At 43.5% G+C, this 24,980-nt stretch overlaps 1 long non-coding RNA gene across 1 annotated transcript; it reads left to right on the top strand.

Annotated features, from left to right (window-relative positions):
* Positions 1-11,929: 11,929 nt before the first annotated feature.
* Positions 11,930-23,677, top strand: LOC308476844. Its single transcript, XR_013986129.1, has 4 exons — positions 11,930-18,355; positions 19,585-19,710; positions 20,642-21,296; positions 21,858-23,677. It is a non-coding gene; the product is annotated as an uncharacterized lncRNA (long non-coding RNA).
* Positions 23,678-24,980: the final 1,303 nt, after the last annotated feature.

The following is a 24,980-nucleotide window of genomic DNA, read 5'->3' as shown; positions in this document are numbered from 1 at the left end:
ATCATTTAAAAAAAAAAGATATTCCAGAGAAGCCTACAGCACCTCCTGGGCTCAAGTCATGACCAAAATGAGGGCAAAATTCAGGGCCAACCCAAGATGTTTTGCTTCTTGAGGTGGAGAAGCAAATGATATCCCATCCCACCTCAAGTCAAGGTGTATAGCCATAGTACCCAAGGCCACTCACATTATTATCCTGGGTGAGACAGCATCTTCCAAACTTTAGTGAGCAGGGGCCACTAGGAGCTATCCAGGGTCCTGATCTGCTTAAAGAGCCTTAGCTGATTCTGTGTGTTGCCTTCTCCTGGGAGCCCCGCAGAACAGGATAAGAGCTGGAGCATCTCCGTTATATTCTGTCCAGCCTTTGCCTGAAGACCTCCAGTGAGGGAGACCACACAAGCCCTCTAGGGCATCACTTCCACTATTGAATTTCTCTTACCATTGAGAAGTCCCTCCTAATATTCAGCCAGACTCTACCTCCCTATAACTTAAGCCCACTGGGTCGACTCCTGCCCACCACACAGCAGAAAACATTATTTTCACCCTCGTCTACAGACAGCCTGTCAGGTGTTCACAGCGTACTGTCACTCTAGGACACTCTGTAGTAAGCATGGGAAGCCAGCTGTAGAGACTTACCCAGCCCATGACAGACCCTTTGAGGTGCAGGGATCAGTGGAAGCTGGAGCAGCCCACATATCTCAGTGGTGGAAATTGGAAGCATTAAAATAGATCCCAATTCCCAGATTTAAAGCAGTCTGTGTATGCCCACAAATAGGCCATGAAATGCAGAGCAATCAAGGCTGGATCGTGAGTTGGGAGTTTTGCCACGGGAAGGTAAATCTGTGAAAGTGGCCCGTCGACCATCACGTGTGACTAACCTATACATGTGTAATTTGCTGCAAGTATGCATGGTTCCTGTGCCGCCTCCTAGCAATCTGCAGATGATTATCACCCATGCAGGTTTCAGGTGTAATTTACTTTCTGCATCAGGAAAATTGAAACAGGAAGTGTCCCCCAGTGACAAAATACATTGAAATGAAGGGTCTGGGGAAGAAAATGGAGCAATGTTTTGTAGAGAAAGAAACAAATATTTCTCCTGGGGTCAGTGTTAGCCAAGGGATGCTATTATATGGAAGGCAAATGTTATGATATGCAATGATATGCAATTAATAATCCTGTTGAAAGTATGGAACCTGAGGCCTGCACTTGTTGTCCAATTCACACTTACTTTTTGAACTTGGCTATAAAAATACCCAAGTTTAAATAGCAACACTCATGGGCATATGACCTCTGCAGTGATCAGATTCTCCTTTCCTGATAGCTGCTTGTTTTCTTTACTAAAGAGAAGTCCAGATATTTAAAAGCACCATCCATAATCAAAGGCAGTTTTTACTGAGACAGGCTGATAACACTGAGACATTCACCCTGGCAAAGCTGGCAAGGAAATCACGACATAAGGCACAACTAGTTCAGCTTCCAACACCAGGATTTGACACACTGAGGATGGAAACAATACTTATTAGATGGATATACATGGAGAATTTGGAAAGAAGCCTCTGTTAATTGGCGCTTCTTTGGTGCACAATGGTTAACTTTTTTAGATAGTGGAAAATTATGCAAGGAAAGTGTCCTGTGCTGCTTAAATGAATGCTGATTTTGAGGGAGGAAGATGCTACAGTACCATCTCAAAGACTTCCTGGCTTTTGTTTTATCTCATATAGAAAACCCTTTCTGTTAATTAACATACAACTGCCAAGCCTGCTGTATCTTCGAGAATTTTCTGCCGAACTTCCCTCATTATCCCAGATCACGTTGCATGATGCTAGCACAGAACAGCTGGGCCACTTGTTCCCTGCCACTCCTGAATTTAAAAGATGGGTTTGTTTCCTGAAGCTTTTCGAAAAGGACCTTCATCTTGTTTTTCTGCCTCTTGTTGTTTGGGTGTGATCCGAAGCAGAACATGGACCAGAGCGAAGCAGACAGTGCTTCCAGCTCTCCCATCCTTCTTGACATTGTAAACCTGTCTTGTAAAAGTAAAATTAAAGGCCTGAGTGCTGGCCCTGGAACTCTTGCTCTCTGGACATGTTTTAGCTACGAACAGCTCCAGCTCACAATGGCAGGGATTGCAGAAAGGAGAGGGAGGATAGCCAGCACTAAATTCCTTTTATATAAATCTGTTGATGGCATTTTATCATTTCCTGACAGTCTTCTATAAAAACCACTCAGCTACATTTACAAATTAAAAAATTAGTTTTATGAGAAAGATCCAGCTAATGGTGTAACTAAATCTAGTGAGCAGAAAGATTAGATACTTCTTCCTTTCCACTGCAAGAAATTTATTAGGTAGCATCTTACCAGGGGGTTGGGGGGGGGAGGCAGAGAAACAAAGAAGTCGAGTTGAGTGGCACTTCTCAAGGGTCAGCAATGCACCAACCAGAGACTTCTTTGCAGTGATGAAGCATGATTGGATGGGTTAGGGATGTACTTACACTTTATAGATCGCAAATATACTGCCTATAAATAAATGAGTGCCAAACTGGAGAAGGAGTTTAAGTACATGGAGCACTGGGCTGAATGCTGCGAGAAGAGACAGAAGGAATGAGCAAAGGGCTGGGGAGATTTAGGGGGAGTACATACAAGCACAGTCTCAGATCCTGTGTTTTTGTTTTTTTTTTGGCAGCAGGGGGCATGGACAAGATGCCCTGAGGTCAGCCCGCCCTTCTTCAAGGAAATGAGGTCAGGGACTCAGAGTTAGAAGGGAAACTAATGTAATTCTAGGCTGCATCAACAGAAATTATAGTGTCCAGATCCAGGGAATTAATAGTACCACTTTATTCTGCCTTGGCCAGACTGGACCATTGTGTCTGGTTCAGGGCACCACATTTTAAGAAGGATGTGGACAAGCTGGAACGTGTGCACAGGAAGGCGACCAGCAACAGACCGCCATATTATTGTTTAACATCGCCTTCAGCGCTTCAAGCCACCAAAACACTTTATTCTGTTGACTGCTATTTTGGCTATGTACTGCTTTATTTTAACCCAAGTTGGGACTCGGTGGTTTTTGGGCAATTTCCCCTGAAGCAATTAAAGGGAGCAGAGCCACAGTGCAATATCCCACAAGGCATGCAGTGAGCTACAAACTGAAGATCTCTGGTATTATGCCTCTGTGGCCACATGTGGAACTCAGGAGTTGATGTAATACATAAACAGATTCATGTAGACTCCAGAGCCAACTTGGATTTCCGAACAAACTCCCATCTATCTATCTATCTATCTATCTATCTATCTATTTCACAAGATTTATATACCACTTAATTGTAAACCTTGAAGCAGGTTTGCAAAAAGAAGAAAACAATAAAATTATCAGTCATAATAGCTAAAAGTAGCTATTTAAAACTTTTTTAAAAAAATCAACAATAATCTAAAAACCAAATGACAACACATCTCAAGATTTTATGCATCTAGATAGGCTTGCCTAAACAAAGATGTTTTTTAGCAAGTGCTGGGAGGGAAATACAGTCGTACCTCAGGTTAAGAACTTAATTCATTCTGGAGGTCCGTTCTTAACCTGAAACTGTTCTTAACCTGAGGTACCACTTTAGCTAATGGGGCCTCCCGCTGCCGCCGCATGATTTCTGTTCTCATCCTGAAGCAAAGTTCTTAACCCTAGGTACTACTTCCGGGTTAGCAGAGTCTGTAACCTGAAGCGTCTGTAACCTGGAGCGTCTGTAACCCGAGGTACCACTGTACAGTGAAGGCACCTGCATCGTGTCAATAGGCAGGGAAATCCAAAGTTTGTATTTATTATGAACAGAAAACAATTAATACATGGCATGTTCTCTGCCACTTTGCAGAGAAAAATATCTTCTCCTGCCTCTCAAGCAACTGCAGTGTCTAAGGACGACCTAAAGCAGCCCCTCCCCCTCCCATTGTCAGATTTTATTACAAAGCAGAATGTGGTCCAGATTGTGGCAGAGAACCAAAACTGTCAGAGGGGCTCTTAGAAAGGGTGCTTTGGAAAAGGAGCTGAAGCAGCAATGGCTCACACTGAGCGACATCTTGTTTGGGGGATCATCCAACACGAGCCTGCAAACATCTGCACGAAAACAACAATGCCTATGTTTATTTCTTAGCTTATTCCCTGAAAGTTTAGTCTTTCCATTTGCGGTCTTTAAAGATTACTCTGGGATGGAGAGAGAGAAAAATAATACGGCATAATGAATCAAGGCCTTAAGAGGCAGATAAGCAACGGGCAGCTGGTTGGAGGAGAGCGCGTCTCCTGATTTAATTAAAGTCTTAAAAGATACTCCAAGAAACAAAATCCATTCAAGCCATCAATGTGATAAAAAGACTGCGAGTTTCCATCTACTCACCTGTCTGCCTCATGAATCTCCTTGCTAGGAAAAGTAAAGCAAAGATGTGGTCTTCTTTCATTTAATTCTTCAAACCAGCAATTTTCTTGCAAGCGCTACAGTTTTACTGCTCCCTGGAAACACTAATGGGAGCTACGCCTGAGCAGTGAGAGGAGGAAAATGCTTCAAAGCAATGCCAAGGCCAAGGTGCATCAAAGCCCTGAGAGGTAATTGAAGACATGCTATTCGTCGGAGGACAAGGCATGTGTTCTGATCTAAAGCTTCAGAGACGGGGGAGATTACTGAAGGCAGTGGCACTCTGCCAGCCAAGTTCACTCCGGTGTAACTGAGAACAGATATACACACTATGCAGCTCACACAACTTTGAACATGAGCTTGAGGCTGATGCCTCTGGACTAAATCCCTCCTAAACATCTATTTGGCTGGATGTCTGGAGTATGTCAGAAGTCTGTTCTGCAGGCCCCAAATAGACAGGTTCTTCCAGCTTTCATGCAAGGGTGATTTTGTTCAAATGATTATATAACACGAGCAAAAAAAAGGATGGGTAGGAATAGGGAACCTGGGTTTTCTTTTCCCCCATCTCTTGCAATGCCAGAAGGCAACAGATATCATGGCACAGGTTAAGTGTCATCCTAGAGACCCTTGTTTACATTCAAGTCTACGAGACGGACCACTCTTTCTTGCCCAGCCTGCACCACATTGTTCAATAGTAACAGTGCACTCCCAACCATGCCTACTCAGATGTTAAGCCCTGCTGAATTCATTAGGGCTTATCTCTATGTCTGCATGGTTAGGATTGTGCTGAAAATCCATCTTATCTGGTGTTCCAAGATTTCTGCATTCCCTGCTGATCACAGGAGCAACATGATAATATCTCAATAAAAGCCAGCTCCTGTCACATGCTGTCATGACCAAGAAACTGAATCTAGAGTGGATCCATCCATGCGAGATGACTGGACACTGCTACACAGAGGTTTGCTTGGTTCCTGGTGGCTCCCACTCAAGGGCCAAGAGCCATAGCTCAGTGGTAGCTTGCTGCAGAAGGTCCCAGGTTCTACGGTGGTACCTCGGGTTACAGCGCTTCAGGTTACAGACTCCACTAACCCAGAAATAGTACCTCGGGTTAAGAACTTTGCTTTAGGATGAGAACAGAAATCGTGCTCCGACGGCACGGCAGCAGCAGGAGGCCCCATTAGCTAAAATGTACCTCAGGTTAAGAACAGTATCAGGTTAAGAACAGACCTCCAGAACGAATTAAGTTCTTAACCTGAGGTACCACTGTACCCCTAGCATCTGCAAACAGGCCAGGGAGAAAACACCACCTGAAATCCTGTGAGGGCCACTGCCAGTCGATATAGGAAATACTAAATTGGCCAATGGTCTGCCTCTGTATAAGGCAGCTTCCTATGAATTCTAAATGAGAAGGTGAAGAATGGAGCAAAATTTGCCGAGCACATTAGACACTCTGCCAAGAATCCCCGATATAGGTATCCATGTATCATTCACCCTCAGATATTATACCAGTAGGCATGTATCTGAGTGTGCTAATCTGATGAATGAAGCCAGTGGGATAAATGGAGTTCTAAAATTATCCTGCGGATCACAATAGGAACAGTCAAATAAGTCACTGCTTGGCAGGATATGCAGAGGGATTCATATCACTGATCGTTGTGATGTAAAATTAAACTGCAAAAAATAAATAAATCACAAGGTATCTTGCGACCAATTAATTCATAAATAGATGGGTAAATTATTCAGTGTGAATTTTTCACTCAGATTTGTTCACTCTGTTTACTTTTTTCACGCTTGGTGAAGACTAAACTGTGGATGATAGTTAAATGTTGTTGCTTTTTTACCTTTACCTGTATTGCTCTTCGTTGTGCCACACAATACGATGCATGTTTAATCAGAAGGAAATTAAGTTCACAATTGCAGGGCAGTAAGACCATTCAGCTAAAGGCTTATTTCTGAAAAGGCATTCATAGGATTTCCCTGTTAAGTGTGCAGACGTGTGGCCCAATCCCATGCATTTTTTCACAGATGTGAATTTCATTTCACAATTAGAATCGCTTGACGGCTTCATGCCCATTGTCTCCCTTTTCTTTACCCAAATCCAGAAGTGCTCCTTTCAGTCGAGTGCATATTTCCCCCTTTCTCTTTTAAAGTTGCACTGAGAAATAAAACCAGTAAGAATGCAGGCTCCTCAGGAACTGACGTAGTCAATTTCCACACACTGTATAGAGGTTGAGGAAGAAACTGGAATCAGGAGTTTGGAGATTCTCCAGTACACTTTTTTAACTTTCCTCATTTATTCCCTGAGTCAAACCACCCATTGACAAAGTCAATGCTCAAGCATCCAAGCATGACAGATGTCTGAAGAGTTTCTTTTCTCTCTCCCACCACTTACTCAAGGATTATCTGCAAATAGGAAAATGTAATGTGTAAAACAGCTCTCGGAATCCATATAGTTTTGGAACCCATCTGCAGTACAATCAATATCGTGAATCCATTTGCAGCCATGCTTTTGAGTGGCAAGTCTGGATAACAAAATGAATCTAACATGCCATCTTGTCATTGCAATATGGCGGGCTCTGTTAGTTAGAAGCAAAATGTCTAAAATTGTTTCATTCCTGCTGGATGCCCATGTAAGCTGAGTGATGAAAAAGGTACCACTCATTCTGTTCAGAAACTATGTGCAATAAAAGCAATGGTTGGGAGCAATCTGATTCTATAGATGCAGTCCATACATCCACCACAGACCTTTTCTACAAGCAGCTCTGTCAATTGCTGCCAAATCTCCATCGCTGAATTAGAACAGGGTAGTTTTACCAGCTGGGGAAAACAGTGTACCTTAGTTTGATCCCTGCTGCCACCTAGAGGTAATAAATATAGAAACCAATCTGCCTTAATTAACAGAACAAATGGGAGAATATTAACAAGATGAGAAGAACTCAGCAGGAAAGAGTCAATTGGTGCTATTTAGTAGTTGGCTCAATGTGTTGTTTTCTAGATTGTGAGCCCCTTGGGGCAGGGAGCAGCCCTCACTTTCTCTGTAAAGCGCCTTGTATATGGGGGGTGGTGGCAATTGTAATAATTCTTCACAAAGATCACAACTGTTATCAGTAGGGCTGATATTCTAATTGGTCGATTCATAATGTAGACAAAACATGATGTTGATGTACCCACCTAGACTGCGATGTACTAAGGTCACGGATGCTCATGCAGAATGGAAAGATGCACTGGGTGGCACAGAGAGTGGGTAAAGGACAGAGAAAGAGAGAGAGGGAGAGCTCTTGCAATGATGCAAAGCCCTTTCACTTTTGGTTCTAGCGCCATCCTCCATCAGCTCAGAAGACTTTTCCCATGAGTCTTAAGGAAAAGGCTCCTCACTCTGGTTTAGTGCTATGCACACAGATAGAACGAAACTGCTGTCAGTCTTTGGTTCTCTCTCTCACACACACACACCCTTCCTCTTCCCACCTTGCCAGGAGGGAGGCTTTAGCAGAGCTTAGTTTTACTTTGCATGCAACCTGGCTCATCCCTCTGGCATGTGAACCCAATATAGAAATAAAACAACTTCAAACCATGGTTTCTGAAGCCGGTTTGTTTCACTCACCAGCAGAAGCTCTCCAGGGTTTCCAACAATGGAGATGCTGGGTATTGAACCTGCAAAGCAGATGCCCTACCACTTGAGCGATGGCCCTTCATATTACTATCTAAAGTGCACGCACACACAAACGTCATAAGCTGATTAAGTTCAATCTGCAATTATCTAACTGCACCGCTGGAATCCAGGGCAAAACATATTCTATTTACTTAAGGTGCACAGCATTATATTGGGGAGGTCAATCCAAGGGGTGGAAGGAAGAGCCTTGCCCTCATTTCTTTGGCCACTGGCCTCAATTTTGCCATCGGTTCATTACCCAACCCTTTGCATATTTTTAATGTTAAAATCTTAATTTAAATGAATTTGCGGCGACACACACATACATACCTGCATGTGCCTATTTCTTTCTCTTGTCATTTTGGATGGTAAGGATGCTTATGTGATGGGGGTTTGGCATGGCACTGCTTTTCAAACAGCATTTTAAAGTGACTATCTCATTTTGTTAATCCTGCTTTAAATAGAGCTTGCGTGTAATCCCCCAGGTGGAAAGGTGCATCGAACATTACAATGGATTATGATGTGGCAAAATGTGGACCAGTGAGATAACTGCCACAGTTAATTTCCTGCCTTCTCTATGTAAACCTCACCTTTGGCCCTTCTGTCTGAGTGTTGACTGTTTCCTGTGCTTGAGTGTGCTCAAGAGATTAGGATGCTCTTCCCACTGCTGCCCCCCCCAAAAAAAAACTCTTTGGAAAAAATGTATATTCCTACCCACCCCACCCCACCCCCAAAAAAGCATCTGGTGCATGGAGGTGTGATTTATATAATCAGTTCTGACTTTGAGAAAAACATGTCACATTGCATATTGTTCAGAATTGTCTGCTTTGCAGGCCAATTCTCCTGTTTGCAAATATTAATAATCAAACACTTCCCATGCTCCTAGTCCTCTCTATGCTTCCATTGCTTTTGAGAGGCTTCCCCTTTAGTGGAAGGAATTTGTAATGTGTTAGTTCTCACTGGGTACTGGAGAGGAAAAAATAATCCCCAAATAAATTAACCAATGAAAAGTTGCTATTTCTTCCCCTCAGGGAACACGCCGGAGGAATAAGGTTTGATCAGTTTTTATATGCAGTCTAAGACGTTGCAAACATTTTTTTTCCCTCTCCCCTTCAGATAAATTATTTGACAAATCTCAGCATCATTCATCCAATGTATTCACTGAGTACTATTTGACCTGCTCTGTTTTACATCGGAATTAGACTGCGAGGCTTTCACAACTCCATAAGAATAATTCAGTGAGCCAGCTTCTGTGTTTCTTTCTTGACCCAGTTCTCTCTCTCTTTTTTAAGCCAATTATAGATCGTGAAGCTGCAGCACAACACCTGCAACTAGTGGACCAGTGATATGAGGAGGCTGGCGTGAATAAGGAGGAGCCTGTCTGCCCCCATTCCTCATCTGATGGGAAGGTTCAGCTGGCAGAAAGAAAGACTGGTGCCATTCTACATGTTTGACACAGTCAGTACAGTAGTGGCAAGTTCAGAAGTAATAATAATAATAATTTATTATTTAGACCCCGCCCATCTGGCTGGGTTTCCCCAGCCACTCTGGGTGGCTTCCAACAGAATATTAAAATACAATAGTCCATTAAACATTAAAAGCTTCCCTAAACAGGGCTGCCTTCAGATGTCTTCTAAAAGTCTGGCAGTTGTTTTTCTCTTTGACATCTGGTGGAAGGGCGTTCCACAGGGCGGGTGCCACTACCGAGAAGGCCCTCTGCCTGGTTCCCTGTAACTTGGCTTCTCACAGGGAGGGAACCGCCAGAAGGCCCTCAGCGCTGGACCTCAGTGTCCGGGCAGAACTGCAGGACCTTTTCATGACAGTCGCAGCCATGCCGTCTCAAAGCCACACGCCCTTCTAAGATTATTCAACCGTCTAAGATTATGCAGTAATAGGATGCAACAATCGATGCAGATCTCCATGTGTTGCCTTTCAGCTAGATCTAATATTTTCTGTGCAGGGATGCACAGGCAAACGATTTGGAGTGCTCCAATATCTTCTTTTCGGAGTGACTCAAGTTGTGTTCTCCACGAAGTTCCTTTGTAAGTGGCAGAACTCTCACACTATTCTTGTGAAACTGAATGGTACCTTGTGTTTTCAGTGTTCCTCAGTGGTTAGCATTGGAGCATAGAGAACAACTCTTCTGTGTTCTTCCTACACGCCTTCTCCAGAATGACCCTAGGAGCCAATCCTCAGTGGTTGACTCACCTCCTTCCACTCAGTCAACCAAAAGGGTTGGACTAGACTTTGGACTAGATGGGTCTTTGGTCTTATCCAGCAGGGTTCCTGTTATTTTGGTTACATTCGTAATATACACACAAACTACATTGTCTTATGAGAAACGCTGTAATTCAATGGTAGGAGCACACTTAATCCCTTGTGTCTCCAGGTGGGGTGGAGAAACACTCTTGCCTGGAGACCCACTGCTACTTGGTGTTCACAATACTGAGCCAGATGGACCCATGGCCTGACTTGGCATAAGGCAGCTTCCTATAGCTCAGTCGGTAGAGCATGAGACTCTTAATCCTGTGATTGGGTATACAGGGCTGAGGCTGTTTAGGGCTTAAGAGGTCAACACCAACACTTCGAACTGTGTTCAGAAATGTACTGGGAGCCAATGTAGATCTTTTAGGACCAGTGTTATATGATCGCGGCGGCCACTCCAGGTCACCAGTCTGGCAGCCACATTCTGGATTAATTGTAGTTTCCAATTCACCTTCAAAGGCAGCCCCATGTAGAGAAAATTGTGGTAGTCCAAGCAGGAGATAACCAGAGCGTATATCACTATAGTGAGGCAGAGTGCAAACATGTAGGGTCTCAGCCAACAGACCAGATGGAGCTGGTAGACAGCCACCTATGTTCCTATGACCACTTTGCTTAGCTGGGATCGCCTCCTGTGATGACAAACAAGATCTCTAGATATCAAGGCACTATCTTCTAACAGGTAGGTAGCTGTGTTGCTCTGCCGTAGTTGAAACAAAATAAAAAATAAAGAAAATTCCTTCCAGTAGCACCTTAGAGACCAACACATGCACACGAAAGCTCATACCAATAACAAACGTAGTTGGTCTCTAAGGTGCTACTGGAAGGAATTTTTTATTTTGTATTTTGTATCTTCTAACAATTAGCTTCCTTTGGAGAAACATCAACCAGCCACCCTTGGCCATTAAAAAGCAAAGGAATGGTCCCAGAAGCCAAAATAGTATTTATATAGCATTTCCCCTAAGTCCTCAAAGCTCTTGCCATATATTATCTTGTTATCTTTACATCAACCCTGTAAATACATCCATAATTCAACCACTCATATCTTCACTATAGGACAAAAAGGGCTGGCACCCAAGGGAACAAGTCGTAATTGACAGATCAATGTCTTTAACGGCTATCAAGACCGGGTGAGAGAGACATTCCAAAAATCAGATTATTATTACTTTTCTAAAAGGCAATGAGCAGGCTTGCACTTGGAACAATCAGGGCAGCTGAGAGTCCAGAGGCAACCTAGCGAAATGACAGTAGAGATTAATAAGGGTTGAGAGAAATGTCAACATGTGGGCGAAAGGAAGCCTCCTAAGGTCTCGCAGAACTCCACCCTCCAAGCCTGGCTATGGTTTATTAAGATTCAATGAGCCAAGGGTTTATTAAGCAACATGCTCAATCGCTGAATCTACAAGCATCATCAAATTTCATTGGAACAAACTATCACCGGCTGATGCCAAGGGCACATTACTGCTTCCAGCCATGTCTTTAGGTTCTAAATTAACCTTTTCACAGCTGCCAGGCACCACAGTGGCTGTGTTTTGCTTTTTTTAAAAAAAAATAGCAAATTAGATACACATTTTTGCCTCCTGCGAGACTCGGGATGCAAGAACCCTTGAAAATTGCTGTGTCCACTGCTGCTGCAACATCGCAGCCATTCTTCACAAGTTTCTGGCTGGTTGTTTTCATGGCTGTAGGCTGCACCTGAAAGAAGAGTCAGGGTGGGATGGGATGGGGTATCTCGCTCCTTGTTCTTAGTGAGGTCAGCCTCTTGATTGACAAGTTGACATGTCCAGCTGACAGATCTGTCAGGGGCTTTCAGTGGCCTCTAGCTAAGCAGTTTCAGTGCATCATCCACTGTGCTCATTTCATTCCCTGCAAGGGAAATACAAGCCACCTTCTGATATACTAGTAGATATTTGAGAATAGTCCTTCACTTTCCTTCTCAACTGTGTGGCATTCATACGGAGCCCCCAGTCGTCTCACGGACTATTGACCCATACACCACTAATCCGGGGAGAACCAACCAGGTCCTCCCCGGTAAATCACTTAGTCTCAGTCGGGTTCTCAAGTTAACAACGAAGATTGTAGTTTATTGCAAACTCAAATAAACTTTAAATGCATTCGAAACGCTGTTACCCTTTACCCTCTTAGTCTTATTTTATCCCGTCTCTAACTCTTCTACCTCCCCTCACACAAGAACCAACTGCACTAACTGTCTGTCTGTTTCCATCTGTCTTCCAACTGCTTTCCCAACTGCTGTTTCCCCAACTGTCTTTCCCCTACTGTCTAAACCTCTGGCTAAGCCTTTTAAAAACAGGTAGGCTCCACCTCTGGGCTTTCTATTGGTCTACCTATTAACCCTTTCTCTCTCCCCCCGCCCCCCTGTACAGACATTTCCAAAAGAACGGGCAAACGTCACAAACTGTTATTTATTTTTATTTGTGTCAACGTTGTTGGCTGGCTAAAGAATTTGTTGCTGTTGATTAATTAACACACTGCCTCTGGTGAACTTCAGACTTTCTGTTGCATTTGTCATCCAGTCTGGTGGAAAGTTCTAGCAAACTCCAAAGGTTGCACATGACTTTGCGACATTCTGGCTGGTCCTAATCAAGGTGTTATCATGCTGTGGCTTTGGGGGTTGTTGTAATGGGCCATCAATTTTTACATGCCTTGTAGTATGTTGTCCAGGAGTGGGAACTTTAATCCAGAAGGGAAATATCTTCTGAAATAAGAAAACAGCATAACTTGGGGGACAGGGAGTGCATGACACTAACTTTTTTCTCACCCAGTTTTAATGTATTTATGTGGGTGAAGGGATGGTTGGTTGCAAGTCACTTTGGGTTTCCTTAGGCAAGAGAAAGTGACTAAAAATTCATTAAATAACAATAACTTCCCCTTCCCTCTTCTCTCCCTATGTGCCCCACGTGCCCCCTAGCCATGGAATCTGCTGTGGGGGGGTGGGGGAAACCAGAACCGATTTGGACAACGCAGGGAGAAGAGGAAGTTTCCTTGTGCAAGCAGACATCATCGCAGGAGTGGAAGAACTTAGCTGAACGCAAGTCCTCTCTTTCCACCGAGATGGCATGTGCACATCTCATAGCAATCTCCATCATGTTTTTTTGTTGTTTTAAATGCGTTTTTGGCTTTATTCTTAATTGTATTGCTTTGGTATTCCTTTGGGAGGAAGGGTGGGATAAAAAATATTAATAAATAAGTGGAAGAATCTCAATTAATCAGCAAGCAGATTTCCTCTTCCAGTGTAACTATTTTCAGTATGCAGGTGGATGGCACTATCTCAGGGTGTTTCCAGGAAGCCTGTTTATTGTTTGTTTGTTCTGATTTGTTTGCAGGGAGGTTAGATGATGCTTGAAAGCAAGTGTCATCCCACACTTTCCAATTTCCTGTCACTTTCCTTATTGCAAAAAGGCTGGCTCTTTGGAGGGGAGGGTTGTTGCACATGACCTCCCTATGTACTATAATTGTGTGACCTGAATTTGTCCGTATGTGATTGGGTCCCACCTGAAAATACCAACACTCTGGAAGCATCCCTTTGGAGATGAATTCTACTCTCTCCCTCGTCATGGATCTTCTGAGAGGCTGTGATGCTGTTATTCATCTACTGTTCACAGGAATATTTTCATTTGTTATGCTTTGCAATAGTTCATGAATTATATTGTTTGTTTTTGATGTTGTGAGCCACTTTGGAGTGTAGATCATCCCTGACAAGTGGCATGATAGATTCACTTATTTATTAAATCTTATTAGATCTTCTAACCCTTAGAATGGGAAATGAAAGATGAGCCTGTGAAATCATATATGATTAATCTGGCAAGGGATGTGGGGCACAATATTGAGTTTGCACTATGGGAGAAGCTATGGGAAATGAACCTAAAATATACTGTGTGTTATATATTGAAGTAAAGCCACATGAAAATGATCCACAGACGGTATTTAACGCCAAGTAGACTACTGAAAATGTTTAAAGCTGGGACAGGCAAATGCTTGAAGTGTAAAGAGGTAGAAGAATCCTTTTACCACACGTGGTGGTTGAGTAAAGTAATCAAGAAATTATGGGAAATGATTCATAACGAATTAAAAATATTTCAGAGAACATTTCCCAAGAAACCAGAAGCTTTTCTTCTGGGAATAGTAACAACATAAGTCCCCCAATATGTTTTTTTTAAAAAAAAAATTATGTATGCCACTACAGCAGCCTGAATTTTACTTGCACAACAATGGAGAACAGGTGTAAGGTGTAGTATTGACCATGAAGGAATGGCACTTTAAGTTGTTGGAATATGTGGAGCTGGTGGGTCTGACCAGTAAGATAAGAGAACAAGATGATGAAGAATACAAAAAGGGATTGGAAAATGTTTTTAAAATCAGTATAAACAAGTGAATAGATTAGCAGGACTTGAATAAATTCAGCAGTATAAGTGGAAGTAGGAGTAGTAAGAAGAGTAGAACTTGATAACTTGGAAGAGAGGGAAAAGAAAATATATCAGAGAAGGAGAGGAAGGGAAATCCTTAGGTGTTTTGTGTTGTGTCCTTGGTTTTTCATGGTTTTGTTTTCATTTTTCTTCATTTATTCTTTACTTTCTTTTTCTTTTTAATTGTATGTAAAAACACATAATAAAAATTACTTTCAATTAACCCAACTGATTAATTGACAAAGCACTGCAGCTGGAGGAGGAGCTGTCGAAAATGTCAGGGCAGTATTGCAGATGGTTTTATGGCACCGGGGAAGCAGATAAAGGTAAATCAAAGCTGGCTTGTGAAAGGTAAGTGGTGTTCCATTGAAATATCAGTAGGCCTGTGCCAAAGAAAGCAGGCGCCATTGTATCAAAGCACTGCGAGCTGCCTTTTCCCCTTCCTTCCAAAGAAAACCAAGCTCTTGATTCCGCAATATTAAAAACAAACAAACAGCTAGCTCTCTCAGGTACCTTCCTCAGAGCAATCACATATTTCACCCTTCCATGTATAATAGCATTTGTTTCAGCTAGCCAATTCATAATGCGCTTTACCTTCCCAGAACTCTGTTTTTGTGTGTTCCCATTTCTAACCACTCTTTCGGGTATTTGCAAACCCTCTCTCCTATACCTCTTGAAAGAATTGCTTTTCAGTGAATGCAAAGCATGGGGTGGGGAGCCTCTTGTGTTTGGAAGCGGTGAGAATCAGTTCACTTGAGAAAACATGCTCAGCAGAGAAAAGGGAGCTTGAGAATCCCTGGATTCAGTTCAAGCCAAGCCAGGGCAAAAAGTTCGACACCACCCATGTGCCAGGTCAACAGCAGGTCGCTTTCATCTCATTAAATAAAACAGGATGAATGGATATTCACTGCAGATCCTTATACAACACATAACATTTTCCTCACTTTATGACGGAAGGTTAAGATGCTCCTGTCCTCTCAAGCCTATTACGTATTTGGCTACTGCTGCTTTGATCTGTTTATGAAGAATGCATTATATAGCTGGCAGAGGGCAGCAGGATGCTCCCCAGTCCACAAGAACCAGCGCCTTGGAAATGAGCACGTGACCCTTCTAAGATGTTGCCATCAGAGTGGGCAGAGCTAGAGGCAAGAAAGTTGGCATCAGACAGTTGCTAGAGCCAACCCCCAGCATGGTTGAAGCTGACTTGGTGGTAGGGAGGAAGAAAATGCCTCCTGGCTCATCTAGAAGCTCATCTAGAACATGGTTCTTCTGAACTGCAACAGTTTCAATCCAAATTAGCTCAAAAGAACAATGAATTCCTGTCCTGTTCTCAGGCTTTCTCTTTTTGCTCACCATCACCTCCATTTTCTGTTGTGTATGTAACTTGAAGAGCAGGGAAATGATGTGTTGATTTCCATTGTAAACTTGGCTGAGCAGACGACCTGCTTAGATTGTCCTCATTGCTTAAACCAGTGTTTCCCAAACTTGGGCCTCCAGCTGTTTTTTGGACTATAGCTCCCGTTATCCCTAGCTGGCAGGACGAATGGTCAGGGATGATGGCGACTGTAGTCCCACGTTTGAGAAACACTGGTCCAGTTTCTGGCATTTGCTCCACAAGGAACTGGCCGTGGTGCTGATTTCCTGCAGTTAGGTCTGCCTTCCGCTGAGTTTCACCAGCACTCCTATAAGGTCCTGGTCTGAAATACAGATAGAGAAAAACACACATACAGTGGTACCTCGGGTTACATACGCTTCAGGTTACAGACACTTCAGGTTACAGACTCCGCTAACCCAGAAATACTACCTCGGGTTAAGAACTTTGCTTCAGGATGAGAACAGAAATCATGCTCCAGCGGTGCGGCAGCAGCAGGAGGCCCCATTAGCTAAAGTGGTGCTTCAGGTCAAGAACAGTTTCAGGTTAAGAACGGACCTCCAGAACAAATTAAGTTCTTAACCCGAGGTACCACTGTATCATCATCACCAGCACCACCAACACAGCAGTCCTTTTGCTAGTAATAATATAAAATAGATTCCCAACAGATGAGGCTGTTTGGTTCTGATGAGGTGGCTCCCGCCTTCTGACATGTCGTTTTCCACTGTCCTTTGCAATCGGCAGATATCTTTAACATTCTGGGGTTGCCATGCTCTGGCACACAGTTCCTGCCATGTTTTTTCCCCCCTCTGCCGACAAACAAATCATTCTGTGACTGAAATCACCGCTTGAGCATCCTTTCGAAAAACAAATTGCCGAGGAGACAGTAATCAATTCTGTGTCTCCATGTTATTACAGCTATAACCGACCCCTAAAAATTAACCTGTCTTTTGGGAATGCCCTTCAGCCAGAAGTGAGCAAATCTTATAAGAGGAGAAGATTCAGCCTTGTCCCAGTCAAAGCAAGGGATGAGGTTCTCCACTCTTCCTGCAAAACGAGGAGCTTGCAAATGGCTTGCGGTGCATCTAGCAACAAATCTATGCACGTCCAAATAAATCCACCTGAACTTTAAAAATGAGGAGGGGCCACCACTGAACAGGACAGCGCCTGCTTGCATGCAGAAGGCACTAGGTCCAATCCATGGCATTACCAGCATTAAGGGGCAAGGGAACCCGGCCACAGCATCTGAAATCATGCCTGAAACTATGGAGAGCTGCTATCAACCAGAATAGGCAGCACTTTTTAAATCACAATTCTATCCTGCCTTTGCTCCAAAAGGAGCCTAGGACAGCAAACAATCAAGCAGCGAAACAATGCAATAAAAAAAGTCAATTTTAAAAATATTGATGGCTTTTGATAAATATACTGCAATGGTGTGCAGAAATAAATAGTCCAACGAGACTGCTGTTTGAAAGAATAAAGAAAACTTGGGTATAGGTTTTACATGTGGTCAAGATGGAGCCAAGTAGTTAACACGAGCAGAAGCTGACTCATATTCATAACCAGGCATCCCCAAACTCGGCCCTCCAGCTGTTTTGGGACTACAATTCCCATCATCCCTAGCTAACAGGACCAGTGGTCGGAGATGATGGGAACTGTAGTCCCAAAACAGCTGGAGAGTTGAGTTTGGGGATGCCTGCTCATAACAGACCTTGGAGAAGAAGCAGAATGGAAGTAAGCCTGAGAGGATGTGATCTACTTTACCAACAAGCATACTAAAAGTGAGTGGATCAGTGAGCAACAGGTTGCCTGTCTGTCTATCACCCTCTACTGGCTCAGGTACCTAAGTGCAAGCATTGTTGCTTTCCTTGCCGCACCTAATAGATTTAGCTTTGGACAAGGCAGCAGAGGACAAGTCTTCAGTTATCTTCTCAGCAGCTGTGCAGGGATAGGCCAAATGCTGTGATGTGGAAGTACACAGGCAACTGCAAAGGAAAGCCAAAAGGCAAGTGCTCGATATGTAGCATTTCATATATGATAACGCAGGGGTGAGATGCTGGGTGTAGTTCTGAAGATGTCCACCACTATTACTGCCACCAGCATGGCACGCACACGCTTGCCTTCTTCCCCCAGGTCTCATGCAGGGGTGCTTGGGAAATCTGAATCATGTCCATCCCATTGCAAATGGATCTTACCTCTGCCTCCTGGACTAATGTGCGGATTGGAACATAATTATTCTTTGGATTTCACACTTCTCCAAAGGGTGCGTTGCTGCTCTTGATTCAGAAGAACATGCCAATGTGCATTTAAAATGGGTATTTTAGGATCAAACACATTTAGAAATGCATGCACTGAAACGCATTTATTCGTTCCTTCAACTTTGAAGTGTTTTACCGGAAAGAGAATGGAGTGATGTAGTGCGTGTTAAGGAGATTGGTGAGCAATTGCATACTCGGAGGTTGCGTGCTTAGTTTTGTGCAGTGCGGACGTGTGGTTCGGTGTGGTGTGAATATGCAGATGAGTGATTTTGGTGATCATACTTTGTTGCTTTAAAAATATATTTATGATATGTTTAGGGTGTTTCGTTGCCTGTTGATGTTCCCTGGACTGTTATGTTTTGCATATGGTTACATTGCTTTGAGGAATGTATTTAATGAAGTTACATAACATGTGGGATTGTCATGATTAATAGTGGCCATAGTAAGGTAAAGGGACCCCTGACCATTAGGTCCAGTTTTGACCGACTCTGGGGTTGTGGCGCTCGTCTCACTTTATTGGCCAAGGGAGCCGGCATACAGCTTCCAGGTCATGTGGCCAGCATGACTAAGCCGCTTCTGGCAAACCAGAGCAGCGCACGGAAACGCCGTTCAGTGGCCATAGTAGTTCTACCTTATTGTGTTTCAGTTAAAGGTTTTGTATTGCGTTTCTTATGTTGAATGCTTTTGGGTGGGTTTGTAAACTTGTGAGATTTCTGCTGAGAGATTTCTGTTGAAATATGAAGCGGTGTATATAAAAGACATACATACCTATTTAAATAGCATGCTATAAAAAAAATTCAATTTAAATACAATTTGTGTGCATGTTTTTCCACCCTTTTTGGTAGATTATTGCAGAAATAGGATGGAACAAATATATGAATAAACAGAGAAATAAATAGACTGGTTCATCCATTCCAAGTCCCTGGAATACAGGCCATAGAAGTTCACCATCAAATTGAACCACCTGCTCAACAATTTAAAGAACAACTCTTCCTTCATATGTGTGCTTGACATTTGCCCCCCTTTTCCAGCTTTTCCTCCTGCTGTTGTATCTCCTCATCTAACCAAAATATTCTTCTGAGTAGAATGAGCCAAATAAAGTTGACAAAACTGGGGTAAATGTATATATTAGGGGAAATAGCATACCAAAAAAAAGGTGTACAGTACAAAAAATGCACACTAAAATGCTGGCACATTTTCATTTGGACTTTTTAAAATAAATAAAATAAACCAGCATTGGTGTGAAAATATGCAGAACCAAACTTCAGATTGGAAAAGAGAGAGAGAAACTGAGAGAAACCAAAAGTGACCCATTTGCCCATCCTGAATCACAGCAAGCACCACCTGGACCTCTTGAGGAGTAAGTGCCATATTTTCAAGAAGTGAGAGATGCTTTCCAGTTTAGATTACGGTGCTGGCTCAGTGGGTAGTGATGCACAACTATTTCATTTGCACTTCATTTTTAAGCAAACCAGCCTGAATCACACTTTCTGGACTAATACACTAATACACTGATGAGGGGGAAAATGTATTTTAGGGCAAAAGATGTATCCAAAAATGCTAATTTTATGCAATATAAATATATTAAAGCTCAAAGTCTGCACCTTAATAAATGTAAAATACATGATTTAAAATAATAATAATAATGGCATAATGATGAGGCAAAATAGTTTACGTATTATCTTTATATCCTGCCTTTCCTCCAAGGAACTGAAGGTTGTGTGTGCATTTCTTTCCCTCTCCATTTTAACCTCACAACAACCTTGCGAGCAAGGTCAGGCCGAGAGATACTGACTGGCCCTCATTCAGCCATGAAGCCCAAGGTCACCCAGTGGGCTTCATGTCTGAGTGAGGATTTGAACCCTGGTCTCCCAGGTCATAGTCTGGCACTCTATCCATTACACCACACTGGCCCTTAGGAATGAACACGTGTGAAACTAACAAGAACTAGGAAGAGACTGGCCTGCCCATCATCACTTGTGTTCAGTGAGTCCTTGGCACCATACGCAGAGCTGTTCAGGCAGCCTAACTTTACAAGGATCGCATCCCACCTGAGTCACTGTGCAGTGGCTCTAACAAGGTCACCTGAATGGTGCTTCAGATTGTCACCACAGTGCACGGAGCCTTCCTACCTTTTCTTTTTAATAGGCACACTTGTAGGAGAAATTAACAAAAATGTGGCCGATTGGGGAGGGGGTGGGGAAGAGAGAGATGAGTAAAGGTGCTATTTCATTAGATGTCAGGTTTCCTTGCTCTGAAAGCACTTTTGCTCTGGCACTTTTTTCCTGCAGGCGATGATAAAGCTACTGATTAAATTTTAAAGAAACTGTCTTTGAACAAGTCAAGAGCTGGAACTGTAGGGGAATACATTATTTAAAGGAGAGGCCACGTGACTTCCAGGCTCCAGCACAGATAGCACTTGTCCTGAAAGTCCCGGGCTGCAGAGTCTCTCCACCACATAACGGCACTACCTCCAAGTAACGAAAAAGAGCCCTGAACTCTGATATATGTTGAAATAACTCATTTATTGCACCCTCTGACTGTAACTTTAACAAGGCTCCGTTTTTATAGCTAATACTCTGGAAAACTATAACTCCCGCTCTTCACGACAAAGCACAAAACTCTGCAGGAAAATGGGGGCAGGGTGTGTGTCACATGAGTTCATCTTGCCTTATCCATCAGGGCCCTAAACAGATTTTCCACATAAAAATATATATCGCATGATGCCTGTAAAAACAAACAAACCCAGCTGTAAATGGCTAAATGCCAGCTCAATGGTATGACGCATTTGTGTGTGTGCAGATTTACGCAGCAAGATGACCGACGGTGTCACAGTGATTGATAAAACTCTTTTGGAAAGTTAAAATTGTGGCTGACGTTGCATCTCTTGTTAGCTGTGTTTGACCGTGGATTTGGATTGTTTGAGCCAAAGGAAAGTAAGCCTAGGTGAGTTTTTAGGTGCGTGCTGGACCAGGCCAAGATCTGGACTGGGTGGAGATTTGTCAAGGTTGAAAGCCTATAGCACCGGGCCTCAGTGAAGTCTGGAGCTCATTGGGATTGGTAGGGTGGAAGGTAGGGAGGTCCAACAGTAGGTGGCGCAAGAGCAAATGTTAGGCAGAGCCAAGGAATTCTGGTTTTGTTCCTTTCCTCAGTGAATTCAAAGAGGAGGAAGCTGGCAGCCATTACCACTCCTTAGATTGTTTGTAAGTATAAGGATGTAGATCGGCTGGCTGAGGGCAGGCTGAGTTCAGTGCAGAAGTGACCCATATGACCCTAATGGACTCAACTCCCCCAGCCAGCGCTACCATTAAGCAATTTGAGGCAGCCAGCTCAAAGTGGTGGTAACTGAGCTGTGTGTGTCCTCTGGCTTGCCCCATCCCCTCAACTCCCCTGAGGTGTGGTGGTGGTTGGTATCCCATCGCCAGTGCTGAAAAAAAATTCTCAGCCACCAGCCTAGTTGGCCTCTGTTTCTAGAATTGAGCAGTCACATCTTGTCTTTCATTCCAGGTAGCAAATAACAAGCCCTGCCAGTAAAGCAAGGGTGGGGACCATGTGGCCCTCCAGGTGTTGCTGGACTCCAAATCTCATCACCCACAGCCAGCTTGGAAATGGTCCGGGATGACGGGTGTTCAAGTTCAGCATCATTTGTCGTTCCACAGGCTTCGCATCCCTGTTGTTAAAGGTGCTGGATGTAGCCTTATACTCTCTCTATCCAGGGGAGAAATAATCCCTGACAGTTGCCTGTCAGGAATTTGCTCCCTCAAGACGTAGTGGTGGCCACCAACGTGCACAACTTTAAAAGAGAATTAAACAAATTCGAGGAGGAAAAGGCTATGAATGGCTACGAACTTTGATGAATATGTTCCACCTCCACTGTCAGAGGAGTATGAACACCAGTTGCTGGGAGGGAACTGCACTTGGAGAACGTGGTTGCACTTGTGTGCTTCTCATAGGCATCTGGCTAGGTTCTGTGAAGATAGCACTGGACTACGTAGACTTTTGTCTTGTACTCTTCTTACGTTCTTATTCCTTGTGGTCACCTGGCATGCTCCCCAAATTTGGGAGGGTAAGTCCACCTTCACCAGCACAGCCAAGTCAACAACATGAAGCCCAAGTCTCATAAAGCAGACCTGCTCAAGATGTGACCCACCAACCACACCAGACATGTTCAGCGGTCGCACCCAGGCGGTTAATAAACATCCCAGGCTACACCTTCATCAGAAGCTGTAAAATCAAGAAGTTAATTGAGCTACTGATGGATTGCATACATGACTAGTGGTGGGTAGTGTTCAATTTGGTGGGTCATAAGCTATGGATGCCCACTGTAAAATCCCTGCATACCATAAAACCCTATGAATAGAATGGGGATGGGAAGGAAAGAAGGAAGGAAGGAAGGAAGCCTTCAGTGGGACTGAATGGGTTAGCAGTATCCTTGCTTCCATTGCATTTCCCCCACCAGTTCAGACTTTTAAATCTGGATTCCAAAACTGGAAAGACACTTCACAAAATTACTGTCACCTTGATTATTTTCAATCTCTTTAAAGAGTGTCTACAGAACAGCAGGGTTCCGCTATCATTTTTCTGGTGCCAACCTCTACTAATTTTCCCCCCTTCAGATTTTTCAGGAAAATGTATTTTCCTTCCCAGAAATTGGATCAGATTGAAACTGCAGAGTGAGAAAGCAAAGCGGGCTTCTCAAAATGCTGTCGGCATCTCACAGGACTTTATTTATTTGTTTTGCATTTGGAAAGACTTCAAGGCATATTATGGCTTGCCTTAGCCTCTTCTTCCTTTTAATTTGAAGTTACATTAAGGTGAAAAAATAATGTGATGTTTACATTTTTATTATTGTTGGCACCCTGCAGTGTGTAAAATAATCATAATCAGGGGGAATGATTACATCTGTAACATTTTGGTCAGAAAAGTAATGAGTTTCTTTTAAACCAATGAAATGGCTGCTTGATGTAGCTGGTTATTATGGAGTGGAGTGTAAAGCATGAATCAGTGCAAATCCCACGGATTAAAGGGGGTGCTTGTTCCTACTGTGGACCAATGGGGAGAGGGGAAGGATCATGCCAAAATTCAGTTTTTTTCTTGTGACTGTGAATGTGCTTTAAATGTATAGCATGGTTCTGACATGTGTGGTGCTGATTCAGCATCACCTAGTCTGTGCAATCCACCAGAAAACCATGGCATGAATCTCTTTGAACATCCCAGTCTCTGCACATTACAGGTTGCAGAAATTCCAGGGGCAGACACAGAGAACACAGTCCGTGCTGGGAGATGTTGCCATGTGTATCATGATTTGTGAATCTTGGTAAGGTTAAAAAAAAGGTAAAGGACCCTTGGGCAGTTAAGTCCAGTCAAAGGTGACTATGAGGTTGTGGCACTCATCTCGCTTTCAGGCTGGCGTTTGTCCACAGACAGCTTTCCGGGTCATGTGGCCAGCATGACTAAACCACTTCTGGTGCAACGGAACACCACGATGGAAACCAGAGCGCATGGAAATGCTGATTACCTTCCCGCCACAGCGGTACCTATTTATCTACCTGCACTGGTATGCTTTCAAACTGCTAGGTTGGCAGGAGCTGGGACAGAGCAACGGGAGCTCACTCCGTCGCGGGGATTCGAACCACTGACCTTCTTATCAGCAAGCCCAAGTGGCTCAGTGGTTTAGACCACAGTGCCACCTGCATCTGGCCCAACACTTTAGGAAGCTTCGGCCCTGCTGATGGACAAAAGGGATATTGACAAACATTGCTGGGAATGATTTGCCTGGTGCTTGAGAGCCAGTGTGGTGTAGTGGTTAAGAGCGGTGGACTCGTAATCTGGTGAACTTGGTTCGATTCCCCGCTCCTCCACATGCAGCTGCTGGGTGACCTTGGGCCAGTCACACTTCTCGGAAGTCTCTCAGCCTCACTCACCTCACAGAGTGTTTGTTGTGGGGGAGGAAGGGAAAGGAGATTGTTAGCCACTTTGAGACTCCTTCGGGTAGTGATAAAGCGGGATATCAAATCCAAACTCTTCTTCTTCTTTCAGCTGAACAACAGCTATACTAACAGCAGTAAATAATAATAACAATTTCAATTACAGCAGCATACATTGCTTTATTGTGTTTAAAGCACTTCACATATTTCACCTATTTGTAATACTTACAACAATCCTAAAAGGTAGATTACTTAACTGTTTTCCCGATATAGCAGAAGGGGCTAAGGCCAGCTAATGGGTTCATGGCATGCGTTCAGACCAGGATCCATCTCTTATTCCCTCTGCTTCTTTAGCATCTCCAAGGTGCTGGAGGGGAGCCCAAGCTCCCTGAAAGCCCAAAATAAGCAGAGTTACCGCAGAACAGAACAAATGGATTTGGAAACACTTTTGCTTTCGGCTCAGCAAAATGACATGGTTGAATATGCGACTCCTGTCTCATCTTCTGCAGGCGTGGAATGGATTTATTAAGAAGATTTTACCCCTTTCCTCCCCTCCAACCGCATCTGCGCATCATAACTTTGGTATGTTGCTTTCCAAGGCAAAATATAAATGTGGTCTCTGCCTCTGCACCCCTGCCCCCAGTTCCACATCATCCCTCCATGCAATCTTGGAGCTCCTTCATGCAAGGATTCTCTCTGCCCA

This window comes from Podarcis pityusensis (assembly GCF_964106645.2).
Source record: "Podarcis pityusensis genome assembly, chromosome: 5".
NCBI classification, from domain to species: Eukaryota; Metazoa; Chordata; class Lepidosauria; order Squamata; family Lacertidae; genus Podarcis; species Podarcis pityusensis.
The sequence above is the reverse complement of the archived record's forward strand: the minus strand, read 5'-3'. Positions and strand labels throughout refer to the sequence as shown.